Source organism: Chlorocebus sabaeus, chromosome 5, assembly GCF_047675955.1.
Source record: "Chlorocebus sabaeus isolate Y175 chromosome 5, mChlSab1.0.hap1, whole genome shotgun sequence".
In the NCBI taxonomy this organism is placed as follows: Eukaryota; Metazoa; Chordata; class Mammalia; order Primates; family Cercopithecidae; genus Chlorocebus; species Chlorocebus sabaeus.
Window position 1 is genome coordinate 78,375,461 of NC_132908.1, and position 12,355 is coordinate 78,387,815.

At 47.0% G+C, this 12,355-nt stretch overlaps 1 long non-coding RNA gene across 1 annotated transcript in view; it reads left to right on the forward strand.

The window, feature by feature from the left end:
• The window catches only part of LOC140711707 (uncharacterized), a 36,454-nt gene that overhangs the window by 16,489 nt on the left and 7,610 nt on the right, over positions 1-12,355 (forward strand). Inside the window, exon 2 of the long non-coding RNA XR_012092995.1 lies at positions 564-660. This is a non-coding gene — a long non-coding RNA (uncharacterized lncRNA). The remainder of the gene's footprint in view (positions 1-563; positions 661-12,355) is intronic.

Below are 12,355 nucleotides of genomic sequence, written 5' to 3' on the forward strand. Positions count from 1 at the left end.
AAGTAGCTGGAACTACAGGCATGCACCACCATGCCTGGCTAATGTTTGTATTATTATTACTATTTTGTGGTAGAGATGAAGTGTCACTATGTTGCCCAGGCTGGTCTCAAACTTCTGAGTTCAAGTGATCTGCTTGCCTCAGCCTACCGAAGCGCTGGGATTACAGGCGTGAGCCACCAAACCTGGCCTCAGCCTATTTCTTTAACATCAGCTTCTTTTTTTTCGTTTTAGAGACAGGGTTTCGCTCTGTCGCCCAAGCTGGAGTGGAGTGGTCTGATCTTGACTCAGTGTAACCTCTGCCTCTTGGGTTCAGATGATTCTCCTGCCTCAGCCTCCCGAGTATCTGGTGCTTGGGATTACAGGCGCTCGCCGCCACTCGCAGCTAATTTTTTTATTTTTAGTAGAGACGGGGTTTCACCATGTTGGCCAGGCTGGTCTCAAACTCCTGACCTCAAGTGATCCACCTGCCTCGGCCTCCCAAAGTGCTGGGACTACAGGCGTAAGCCACTGCACCCAGCCTCAGCCTGTTCCTTTAACATCAGCTTCTGAAACTCTCTCTGCAGAAGTTCTGAGGGTACCCCTCACTCAAGCTCCGGGCATCAGGAAAAGAACATTCCATGAAGTCCATCTGGAAGATGGTCCTTTCCCTGGTGCCCCCAGGTAAGCACATGGCCTCCAACCTGTCCTCCACCAAACCCTGACTCCAGGCCAGTCGGCAGCACCAAGCCTGGCCTGTTTCCATGGAGACCAGGAAAGGCACCAGAGTGTCTGGGAGGAAAGACGGCTTCCTGTTCAAAACCACAGATAGGATGGCCATAAAGCAGGGTAGTAGAACTGTCGTTATTCCACAGGATTAAATAGGGTTGCTAAGTCCAGGAACCGTCGGGGAGGCCCAATGGATGGGCCACATTTCCCCTGCAGGGCCAACTGCCAAGTGTCCACTGCCCCCTACCGTCTTTCAGATAGGGCTTCTTGTAGGAGTATGCTGCTATGCAGGGCTATTATTGTCAGTATTCACAGAGTGCAAAGTATATGCTAGTCACTGACCTCAGAGATCTGTACGATTTATCTCCTTTAATCCTCAGAACAAACTTATATGGCAGCTATTATTATTAACCCCATTTTACAGATGAGGAAACTGAGCCACAGAGAGGTTAAGTGTCTTGCCCAAGGTCACACAGTGGAGGAGCCAAGCCTGTACTCAATCCAGGTCATCTGAAACCAGAGCTTATGAAGGTGACCACACCATAGAGTGTGTCAGGCCAGGGGAGGCCAGGCACAGAGGTGGTCGGGGAAAGAAGGAAGCTAAGTGCTAGGTACCAGGTCCCGAGCGAACACCTCATTAATACTGGTGTTGAAGAGGCGTGGACTTCATGAGGAGGGTGTTACTGGCACTGTTTTACAGATAAGAAGCTGAAAACCCAGAGAGACAGTGAGTTGCCCAAGCAGCAAAGCTGCGTTTGAACCTAGATGTGTCTACTGCAAAGCCTGGCTCTGCAGTGAGCTCGCCGCCTTATCCTGCTTTCTCAGCGGTTTGTTCCGAGTCTGATCTGTCTTGAGAACCCCACAGCCTGGGGCTCAGGCCTGGAACACACACACCGCGCCTCTGCGCCTGCTTTTAGGAAGTGTGTATGGGATTCCAGTGGTTCCCACTTGCAGCTACTTTGGGCAAAGGAGAGGAAATGTGGCAGGAAGTGTAGTGACTCTGTATCTTGGTGAGTGGTTTTTTGCCTGAGCTCAGACGCTGCTGGAATGGAGAGTTTTGAAAGGAGAATCATTTTGGAGTAGTTGCATCTCTGTTACTTTTGGGTGAGTTAAAGGAAAAAGGAAGCTCTAGGAGGGACCACATTGGAAATTCCATCTACCCACTCATCCACCCATCCGATCGTTCAGTCATCTCATTATCCAATCATTCATCCATTCATCCATCCACCTACCCATTTTCTGGGCTCCAGTTTTCTGCTAGGGCCTGGAAACAAAACACACAAAATGCCCAAACAAAAAAACAAAAGAGTAAAAACAGCCTCATAGAAAAAATGCTGTTTAGTGACCAGCCTGGCCAAGATAGTGAAACCCTGTCTCTACTAAAAATATGAACATTAGCCAGGTGCGGTGGCAGGTGGTTGTAATCCCAGCTACTTGGGAGGCTGAGGCAGGAGAACTGCTTGAACCCGGTAGGCAGAGGTTGCAGAAGAGCTGAGATAGCGTCACTGCACTCCAGCCTGGGTGACAGAGCGAGACTCTGTCTCAAAAAAAAAAAAAAAAGAAAAAGAAAAAGAAAAAAAGCGGTTGTTTCATAGTTTCCTTCAGCACTTTTTTTTTTTTTTTGAGATGGAGTCTCCCTCTGTCGCCCAGGCTGGAGTGCAGTGACACAATCTCACCTCACTGCAAGCTCCGCCTCCCGGGTTCACTCCATTCTCCTGCCTCAGCCTCCCAAGTAGCTGGGACTACAGGCACCCGCCACCATGCCTGGCTAATTTTTTTTTTTTTCTTTTGGTAGAGACGGGGTTTCACCATGTTAACCAGAATGGTCTCTATCTCCTGACCTTGTGATCTACCTGCCTCAGCCTCCCAAAGTGCTGGGATTACAGGTGTGAGCCACTGCGCCCAGCCAGCACTTTCTATTTTTTACATTTAGAATAGAGCTTTATTGTGATATAATTCATATAATCATACAGTTCACCCATTTAAAGCATGATTCGATGGCTTTTAGTGTATTCACAGAGCAGTGACATCATCACCACAATCAATTTTTGAACCTTTTCATCACCCCAAACAGAAACCCAATACCCATTAGGCAGTCACTCCCTGTACCGCCTTCTCCCACTCCCTTCAATTACTCATCTACTTTCTGCCTCTGTGGATTTGCCTATTCCAGAGGTTTCATGTAAGTAGAATCATATACTATGTGGCCTTTTGTGTCTGGCTTCTTTCACTGAGCATCATGTGTTGTTGTTATTGTTGTTGTTTTGTTTTGTTTTTTGAGACACTGTCTCCATCTGTCACCCAGGCTGGAGTGCAGCAGTGTGATCTCAGCTCTCTGCAGCTTCCACCTCCTGGGCTCAAGCGATCCTCCCACCTCAGCCTCCTGAGTAACTGGGGCCACAGGCGCACACCACCAGGCCTGGCTAGAGATGGGGTTTCTCCGTGTGACTCGGGCTGATTGCAAACTCCTGGGCTCAAGTGATCTGCCTGCCTGGGCCTCCCAAAGTGCTGGGATGAGAGGTGTGAACCATTGCACCCAGGCTCACTTACCATTGCATTTTCAATGTTTATTCATTTTGTAGCATGGATCAGTAAATCGCTTCTTTTTATTGCTGAGTGATATTCCATTTTATAGAGAGATCACATTTGGTTCATTCATTCATCAGTTGACGGACATTTGGGATGTCTCCCCTTTTGGCTATTATAAATAATGCTGCTGTTAACATTTATGTGTAAGCGTTGTGTGAATGACTTTTCATTTCTTTTTGGCATTTACCTAGGAGTTGCCTTGCTGAGTCATACAGTAGCTCTGCATTTAACCTTTGAGGAACTGCCAAACTATTTTCCACAGCAGCTGCAACATTTAGTACTCCCACCAGCAGTGTAGGAGGGTTCCAATTTCTCCATATCCTCACCAATACTTGTTATTGCCCATCTCTCTCTCTCTTTTTTTTTTTTTTTCCTGAGACAGAGTCTGTCTCTGTCAGCCAGGCTGGAGTGCAGTGGCACGATCTCGGCTCACTGCAACCTTTGCCTCCCAGGTTCAAGTGATTCTCCTGCCTCAGCCTACTGAGTAGCTGTGATTACAGGTGCACACCACCATGCCCAGCTAATTTTTATATTTTTAGTAGAGATGGGGTTTCACCATGTTGGCCAGGCTGGTCTCTAACTCCTGACCTCAGGTGATACACCTGCCTCAGTCTCCCAAAGTGCTGGAATTACAAGCATGAACCACCACACCCAGCTATTGTCCATCTTTTTAAATTTAGCCATTCTAGCAGGTGTGGAGTGATACCTCATTATGGTTTTAATTTACATTTCCCAGATAGCATCTTTACATGTTATTATCAGCCATTTGTATATTTTCTTTGAAGAAATGTCCATTTGGTTTCTTCACCCATTGTTAATTGGGTTGTCTTTTCATTGTTGCGTTGTAAGAGTTCTTTATAGATTCTAGATACAAGTCCTTTATCAGATACATGATCTGCAAATATTCTTTCCCATTCTGTAGCTCCAGTTCTTTCTCATTGTTTTGTTTTATTTTTGATTTTTAAAGCATACATCCTCATGCTAAGATATTTGAAAAAGGCAAAAATGTGCAAAGAAATGGAAAAAGAACCGCCCAGAGACCACTGTGATTAATATTTAATCTTTTTTATTTGCCTTTTTAATAAACTTAATTGTTATTTATTTTTTGATAGGCAATATGTGCACTGCTGCAGAATTCTAAAAGTCTAAAATCAGAGATTCAGTGAGTCTCCCAAGCAGGAAAGCTGCATTTTCAATCTGAATAGGTTCACTGCGAAGCCTGGCTCTCTCAGTGCCTCTGCCACCGTATTCTGCTTCCTCCAAAGTTTCTTTCAAGTCTGATCTGTCTTGAAAGCCCCAGTGCCTGGAGCCCCTGTCACTCAGACTCCTCCTAGGGACTGCTACTGTTGCCGCTTTCTAGACGATCTTCCAAGGATAGCTTGTAGCTTGTACATATGGACATATACTTGTCAAATTTCCCTTAAATTGTATGTTACCCATTCCACTGAGCTTGTCAGTAGCTCCTTTCCAGTCTTGTAGCTCTGCAGAGTTTTCTTTCTATAGTTAAGAATACAATGTATCTGTCAGTTGTGGGAGGCACCGCAGGAATTCATTCTAGTGTTAGGAAGAACAAGGAATTTATTAAAGGATATTAGGTGGCTTGGAGAATCTCGAGGAGGGCAGAGATACAGGTTTGGAGTTTACACAGCCAGAAACAAAGCACAACCACAGGTGGGATTGCTACAGTAGAGCAGTACCCACTGCCAGGACCGGGCACAGAGCATGGCTGGTTCTGCTGGGCTCAGGGTATGGCACCCTCTGGTTCTGTGCCTCCAGATACCAGGTGTTTCTGCCTCTACCTTTGCCAGATATGTACCCTCTGGGGCAGAGCTGACTGTCCCTACCCAAGCTGCAAGGGAGTCTGGGAAAACAAGATCTGGCTTTTTCTTTGGCAAGGTGTGGCCTCATGTGGGGAGGCAGTCAAACATAGGAGGGCAAATTTTGATGGGCACCCAAAAAGAATGGCAGAGCCCAGTACATAATACTTAAATGGGCTGGGGACAATGGCACATGCCTATAATCCCAACACTTTGGGAGGTCAAGGTGGGAGGATCACTTGAGGCCAGGAGTTCAAGACCAGCCTGGGCAACATAGGGAGACCCCGTCTCTACCCAAAAAAAACCAAAAACCAAAAAACAAAAAACCCTGAGCATGGTGGCGTGTACCTATAATCCCCGCACTTTGGGAGGCTAAGGCAGGAGGCTCACCTCTGGCTAGGAGCTCAAGGCCAGCCTGTGCAATATAGTGAGATACCTGGCTTAAAATTGTTGTTTGTTTGTTTGAGACAGGGTTTCACTCTGTCACTCAGGCTAGAGTGCAGTGGCGTGATCTCAGCTCACGGCAACATCGACCTCCTGGGGTCACGTGATTCTCCTACTCCTCAGTAGCTGGGACTACAGGTGCACAACACCACACCTGGCTAATTTTTGTATTTTTTTTTTTTATAGTAACAAGGTTTCACTATGTTGCCCAGGCTGGTCTCAAACTCCTGGGCTCAAGTGATCCTCCCACCTTAGCCTCCCAAAGTGCTGGCCTTACAGGCATGAGCCACTTGCACCCAGCTACAAAAACATTTTTAAAGTTAGCTGGGTGTGGTTGTGCATACATGTAGTCCTAGCTACTCAGAAGGCTGAAGCAGGAGGATCTCTTAAACCCAGGAGTTCAAGGATGCAGTGAGCTATGATCAAGCCACGACACTTCAGCCTGGGCAACAGGGCCAGACCCTGTCTTTAAAATAATAATAATAATAATAATGATAATACTTAAATGTAAGTGTATTGTAATTATGAAAGTATAATACTTCTGATTATAACAGCAGTACATGGGTGAGAGGTGACATGTTGTCATGGTTAAGCTTGGGCAGCCTGGGAGCTGACTGCCTGGGTTAGAGTCACATCTGTATCCCTCAGCTAACCTTTCGAACTTGAGCATGGCTTGAACTTCATTATGCCCCAGTTTCCTCCTTTGTAAAATGGGGATCACAATAGAACATCCCTTATGGGTTGGGCTGAGGTTGGGATGAGTTAGCAGATGTAAGGCTTAGAACCGTATCTAGCTCATTGTATTTGCTATGTAGTTGTTTGTTCTTCTCATTTTTCCAATCTTTTATTACAAAAATTTTATAGCAAGCATCCATCTAGCCACTACCTAAGATTTCACCCTGAACATTTACTCTTTCTTTTTTTTTTTTTTTTTTTGAGAGATGGAGTCTTATTCTGTCACCCAGGCTGGAGTGCAGTGGTGTGATCTCGGCTCACTCTAACCTCTGCCTCCTGGGTTCAAGCGATTCTCCTGCCTCAGCTTCCCAAGTAGTTGGGACTACAGGCATGCACCACCACGCCCAGCTACTTTTTGTATTTTTTAGTAGAGATGGAGTTTCACTATATGTTCGCTAGGCTGGTCTCGAACTCCTGACCTCAGCTGATCTGCGCACCTTGTCCTCCCAAAGTGCTGGAATTACAGTCATGAGCCACCACATGCGGTCCTGAACATTGACTCTGTTTTATCACATCTGTCTATGCCTCTTTCCAATTATTAATGCATGTTAATTTTAATGCATTTCAAAGTAATGGCAAATGCGTATATATGTTGCTATTATTTTTTTAAAAAGAAGCTGTCAACTGTTAAACAAAATGGTCTGGGCATGGTGAGTCGCACCTGTAATCCCAGCATTTTGAGAGGCCAAGGTGGGCAGATCACCTGAGGTCAGGAGTTCAAGACCAACCTGACCAACATGGGAAAATCCTGTTTCTGCTACAAACACAAAAACTAGCCTATTGTGATGGCATGCTCCTGTAGTCCCAGCTATTGGGGAGGCTAAGGCATGAGAATCGCTTGATCCTGGTAGGTGGAGGTTACAGTGAGCCGAGATTATGCCACTGCACTCCAGCCTGGGCATTAGAGTGAGACTCCATTTCAAAAAAAAAAGTATATAAAATTGTCTGTATTTTCCTTTAACATAAGGAACAGAGTCCTATAGGATGAAACAGAATCATTAGGTTGAGGGGAGAGTGAAAAGGCAGGCCAGGGACTTCCTGACAATGGGAACAGCCTGGGCAAAAGAATGCCCCACTGCGATTTCCCCCCAACCCCCCAAGCCTGGCTGATCAGGCAGAGCCCCTTCAAATGGGCATTAAAAATACTTGCTAATCCCAAGGTTTTGGGTGACTAAGGCAGGAGGATCATTTGAGGCCAGGAGTTTAAGATCAGCCTCGGCAACATAGTGAAACCTCATCTCTACAAACAAATGTTTAATTAGCGGGAATGGTAGCACACGCCTGTAGTCCCAGCTACTGAGGAGGCTGAGGCAGGAGGATCCCTTAAGCCCAGGATTTCGAAGCTACAGTGTGCTATGATCATGCCACTGTACTCTAGCCTGGGCAACAGAGTGAGACCCTGTCTCTTAAAAAAAATTAAATCAACAAAAAGTAAAATAAAATACAACAGATAAAAATACTTGCATATTCAGATTTGATTTAGAGGAGACTGAAAAATAGGCCTTACAGAAGGCAAAGAAGGAGAGTTCCAGATGGGAGAACCCAGCCTTTCCTCCACTGCCCCAGATGATTTTGCTATAGCCCAGATTTGCAAGCTCCACTCAGCAAAATAATCTCCCTGTATCAGCCATCCATTGCTGCATAACAGATGACTCCAAAATGTAGTGGCCTGAAGCAACAATAACTCAGATTTTCTCCTGGTTTCTGTGGGTCAGGCATTTGGGAATGGCTGGGAAGTTCCAGCTCTCTGCAGGGTCTCTCGTCCACCTGCAGGTGGGTGCCGACTTGGGCTGGGGCCATCTCCAAGGTGTCCTCACTCTCATAACCTGTGCCTGGGCTGGGAAGACTTGAGCAGAGGTGAGCTTTACTGGTGGGGCTCCCTGGGCACCTCTCCAGCACAGTGAGGTCAGGGCAGCTGGTCTTCTAACGCCATCTTGGGGCTCCTAAGGTGTGTGCCTCAAGTTAGGCAAAAGCTGTCACACATTGTCCCTTCTGCTACATTCTATTGAGGCAGCTATAAAACGTTACAAAGGGGGCCGGGAGTGGTGGCTCACGCCTGTAATCCCAGCACTTTGGGAGGCCGAGGTGGGCGGATCACCTGAGGTCTGGAGTTCAAGACCAGCCTGGCCAACAGGGTGAAACCCTGTCTCTACTAAAAATGCAAAAATTAGCTGGGTGTGGTGGCAGGCACTTGTAATCTCAGCTACTTGGGAGGCTGAGGCACGAGAATTGCTTGAACCGAGGAGGTGGAGGTTTCCGTGAGCCGAGATTGTGCCATTGCACTCCAGCCTGGCGACAGAGAGAGACTCTGTCTAAAAAAAAAAAAAAAACAAGTTATGTAGTTCTGAGGGTGGGTGCAGTGGTTCAAGCCTGTAATCCCAGCACTTTGGGAGGCTGAGGCAGGAGGATTGCTTAAGCCCAGGAGTTCGAGACCAGTCTGGGCAACGTGATGAGACCCCATTTCTACAAAAAATTTTAAAAATTAGCTAGGTGTGATGGTGTGAGCCTGTATCCCTAGCTACTTGGGAGGCTGATTGGGAGGACTGCTGGAGCCTAGGAGGTCGAGGCTGGAGTGAGCTGTGATTGAGCCACGTGTACGCCAGCCTGGGGGACAGAGTGAGATCCTGTCTCAAAATAAATAAATACATAATGAAAAGCAAAAAGTTACAAAGATCTGGCAGGTTCAAGGGAAGAAAACCCAGACCTCATCTCTCCATGGACGAATGTCAGTGTCGCACTGTGGAAGGGCATGTGGGATGGAGGAAGAATCAGGGGATGTGCCTTTGGAAAGTGCAATTGTCCACAGCTGGTGTCTGAATAGACTCACTCTCCTCAAAGACACTTTTGCCACACCGATCGCTGGCCAAGCATGCCCCGTGCAGGTCTCACCCTCCAGCCCATGCAGTTGTCTTTCAGCCACAGGCTGAACACTGGCCATCCCAGCTGTGTCAGAGGCCTTTGGCAAGCCTAATTTTCTCCATCTTGTTTATTACCTTGTGGGTGAGGTTGAACAGTGTCCCCCAAATTTATGTCCACCTGCAACCTCAGAACATGGCCGTATTTGGAAAGAGGGTCTTTGCAGATATAATCAAGTTAAGATGCGGTCATATTGGATTAGGGTATATCCTAAATTGATGAGGCTGGGCATGATGGCTCAATCCTGTAATCCCAGTACTTTGGGAGGCTGAAGTGGGCAGATCACTTGAGCTCAGGAGTTCGAGATCAGCCTGGACAACATGGTGAGACCCCATCTCTACAAAAAATTAGCCAGTGTGCACCTGTGGTCCCAGCTACTCGGGAGGCTGAGGTGGTAGGATTGGTTGAACCTAGAGGTGAAGGCTGCAGTGAACTGTGATCACCCTACTGCACTCCAGCCTGGGTGACAGAGTGAGATGAGACCCTGTTCCCCCCAAAAAATAAATAAAAAATAAATCAATGACTAGTGTGTCTTAAGAAGAGGGACATTTGGACACAGAGACATGCAGAGGGAAGATGATATGAAGACAACACAGGGACACACAGGGAGAGCACCACGTGACACTTGAGGCAGAGGCTGGAGAGAGGCATCTACAAACCAGAGTACACAAAGGATTCCCAGCAACCACCCAAAGCTGGGAGAGAGGCATGGGACCATCTCCCGCAGAGCCTCCAGAAGAAACCAACCATGCTGGTCGAGTGTGGTGGCTCATGCATGTCATTCCAGCATTTTGGGAGGCCGAGGAGGGCAGATCACTTGAGGTCAGGAGTTCAAGACCAACCTGGGCAACATGGTGAAACCCTGTCTCTACATAAAATACAAAAATTAGCTGAGCGTGGTGATGGGCACCTGTAATCCCAGCTACCCGGGAGGCTGAGGCAGGAGAATCGCTTGGACCCGAGAAGCAGAGGTTGCAGTGAGCCGAGATGGTGCTAGTGCCCTCCAGCCTGGGTGACAGAGTGAGAGTCTGTCTCAATAAATAAATAAACAACAAACCAACCCTGCTGACCCCGGGGTCTCAGACTTTTAGCGGCCACAACGGGGAGTTATGGTGTTTGTTATAGCAGCCCTGGGAAACTGACGCATGTTTTCAATGACGTTTTGGCCCCTTCTGAGTGGTGGTCTGGATGGCTGGTTGACAGCTAACTTCAGACCCGATGCAAAAGCTCAGTCTATGAAGGAAAGTCTCCTGTGGACAGCTGCTGTGTAGACAAGATGGTTACATACTAGGAAAGGGTCCTGGGGGCCCCCACAGGGTGCTTACTCTGTTGACGGGGGACCCAGGTGACAGATGCAGGCATTTGCTATGAGTCACAAGACACTGATGTGTGTTTGCTTAGTTGGGTATTTTTTTACTTTTTATTTTTTAGTTTTGTAAATGAGGCTTAGCCTTCCCAGGTGTGTCCTACCTCTTCTGTCTCCTGTCTCCCATCTCTGTGTCCTGTCTCCCGGAGCTGGTGTGATTTTGTCAACATGGGCACTGTTTATGATGGCAACAGCTGTGACCTTTAGAGCTCAGAGGAAAGCTGCCTTTCTCTCCAAGTGGGGTCATAAACTGTTATTCATCAAAACATAGGGGAGGCAGAGGAGGGAAACACAGCCACTCCTAGGGGAAGCCACTGTGTTTCTCCTCTGCAGGGCTGGAGACACAGGGGGGCCCCTGGCTGTGCCTCCAACCCTGCCCTCAAGCTCTGCACCATTCTGTTACCCTCAGAAGCAATCAGGCCTCTGTACTTGCTGAGCCCACTGCCTGAGAAGTTCATTTTCCAGGCCCTCACTTAGCCAGCCTCTCCTCCACCTCCTCCTCCTCAGGTCACCCTCCTCCAAGAAGCCTTCGTGACCACCACACGCAAACCCAGCGCTTCCTCCCCGTTATGTTCATCTGCTCTACTAAAGTGCTCACCCCACTGGAAATGATCTTGTTTATGTGTTTCCTTGTCTACAGTCTGTCTTCCCCAGTAGAATAGAAGAGCCATTGGTATTCTGTCTTTTTTTTTCCCTCCTTGTCCATTCTTGTACCCTTAGCTTCTAGAACATTTCCTGGAACACAGCAAGTGTTCAGTTATTGTTCATAGAGTGACAAATATCTCATCCAAGAATGTGTGATCACAGGGAAGAATGGCTTGAATTGGTCTTGACGTCAACCTGCTTCCAGCCTGGTTCCCTTCTCCCACCTCCCTACAGCCCACAGAAGAACTTTTCCGAACCAGAAGTCTGTCCAGGTCATTCTTCTGCTCTAAGGCTTTCAATAGCTCCCCATTATCCCCAGAAGAAAGTCCAAATGCCTTAGCAAGTCTCAAGGGACCCTGGGTGAGCCCTGCTTTCCTTGCTAGTCACTCGTGCACAGCTGAGTCCTGCCTCAGAGTGGATGTCATTCATGCTGTTCCCATTGCCTGGATTCCTGCTCTTCTCCACCTCATTCAACTGATAAACTCTTGGTTTTTATTTTTTATTTTTTATTATTTATTTATTTATTTATTTATTTATTTATTTATTTTTGAGACTGAGTCTCGATCTATCACTCAGGCTGGAGTGCAGTGGCGTGATCTTGGCTCACTGCAACCTCTGCCTCCTGGGTTCAAGAGATTCTCGTGCCTCAGCCTCCGCAGTAGCTGGGATTACAGGTGCGTGCCAACATGCACAGCTAAGTTTTGTATTTTTAGTAAAGATGGGGTTTCACCATATTGGCCCGGCTGTTCTCGAACTCCTGACCTCAAGTGATCCCCCGCCTTGGCCTACCAAAGTGCTGGAATTACAGGTGTGAACCACTGGGCCTGGCCTCAACTGATAAACTCTTGTCCTTTCACTAGGCTCAGCTTAAGGACCATCACCTCCAGGAAGCCTTCCCAACCGGCACTTATCATTTCTTCTCCTTCTCTTTGGGATTATCACTTGTATTGTAATCAAATCTTGTTTTTTTCTTTAAAAAATATTATTTGCATTCAGTAAAATTCACCTGTTTTGATATACAGTTCTGAGGTTTTTTTTTTTTTTTTTTAGTTCTATGAGTTTTGACAAATGTATAACGTTGTAATCTCCAACACAATCAAAATATAAAACAATTTCCTCACTCTTTCCCAATTCCCTT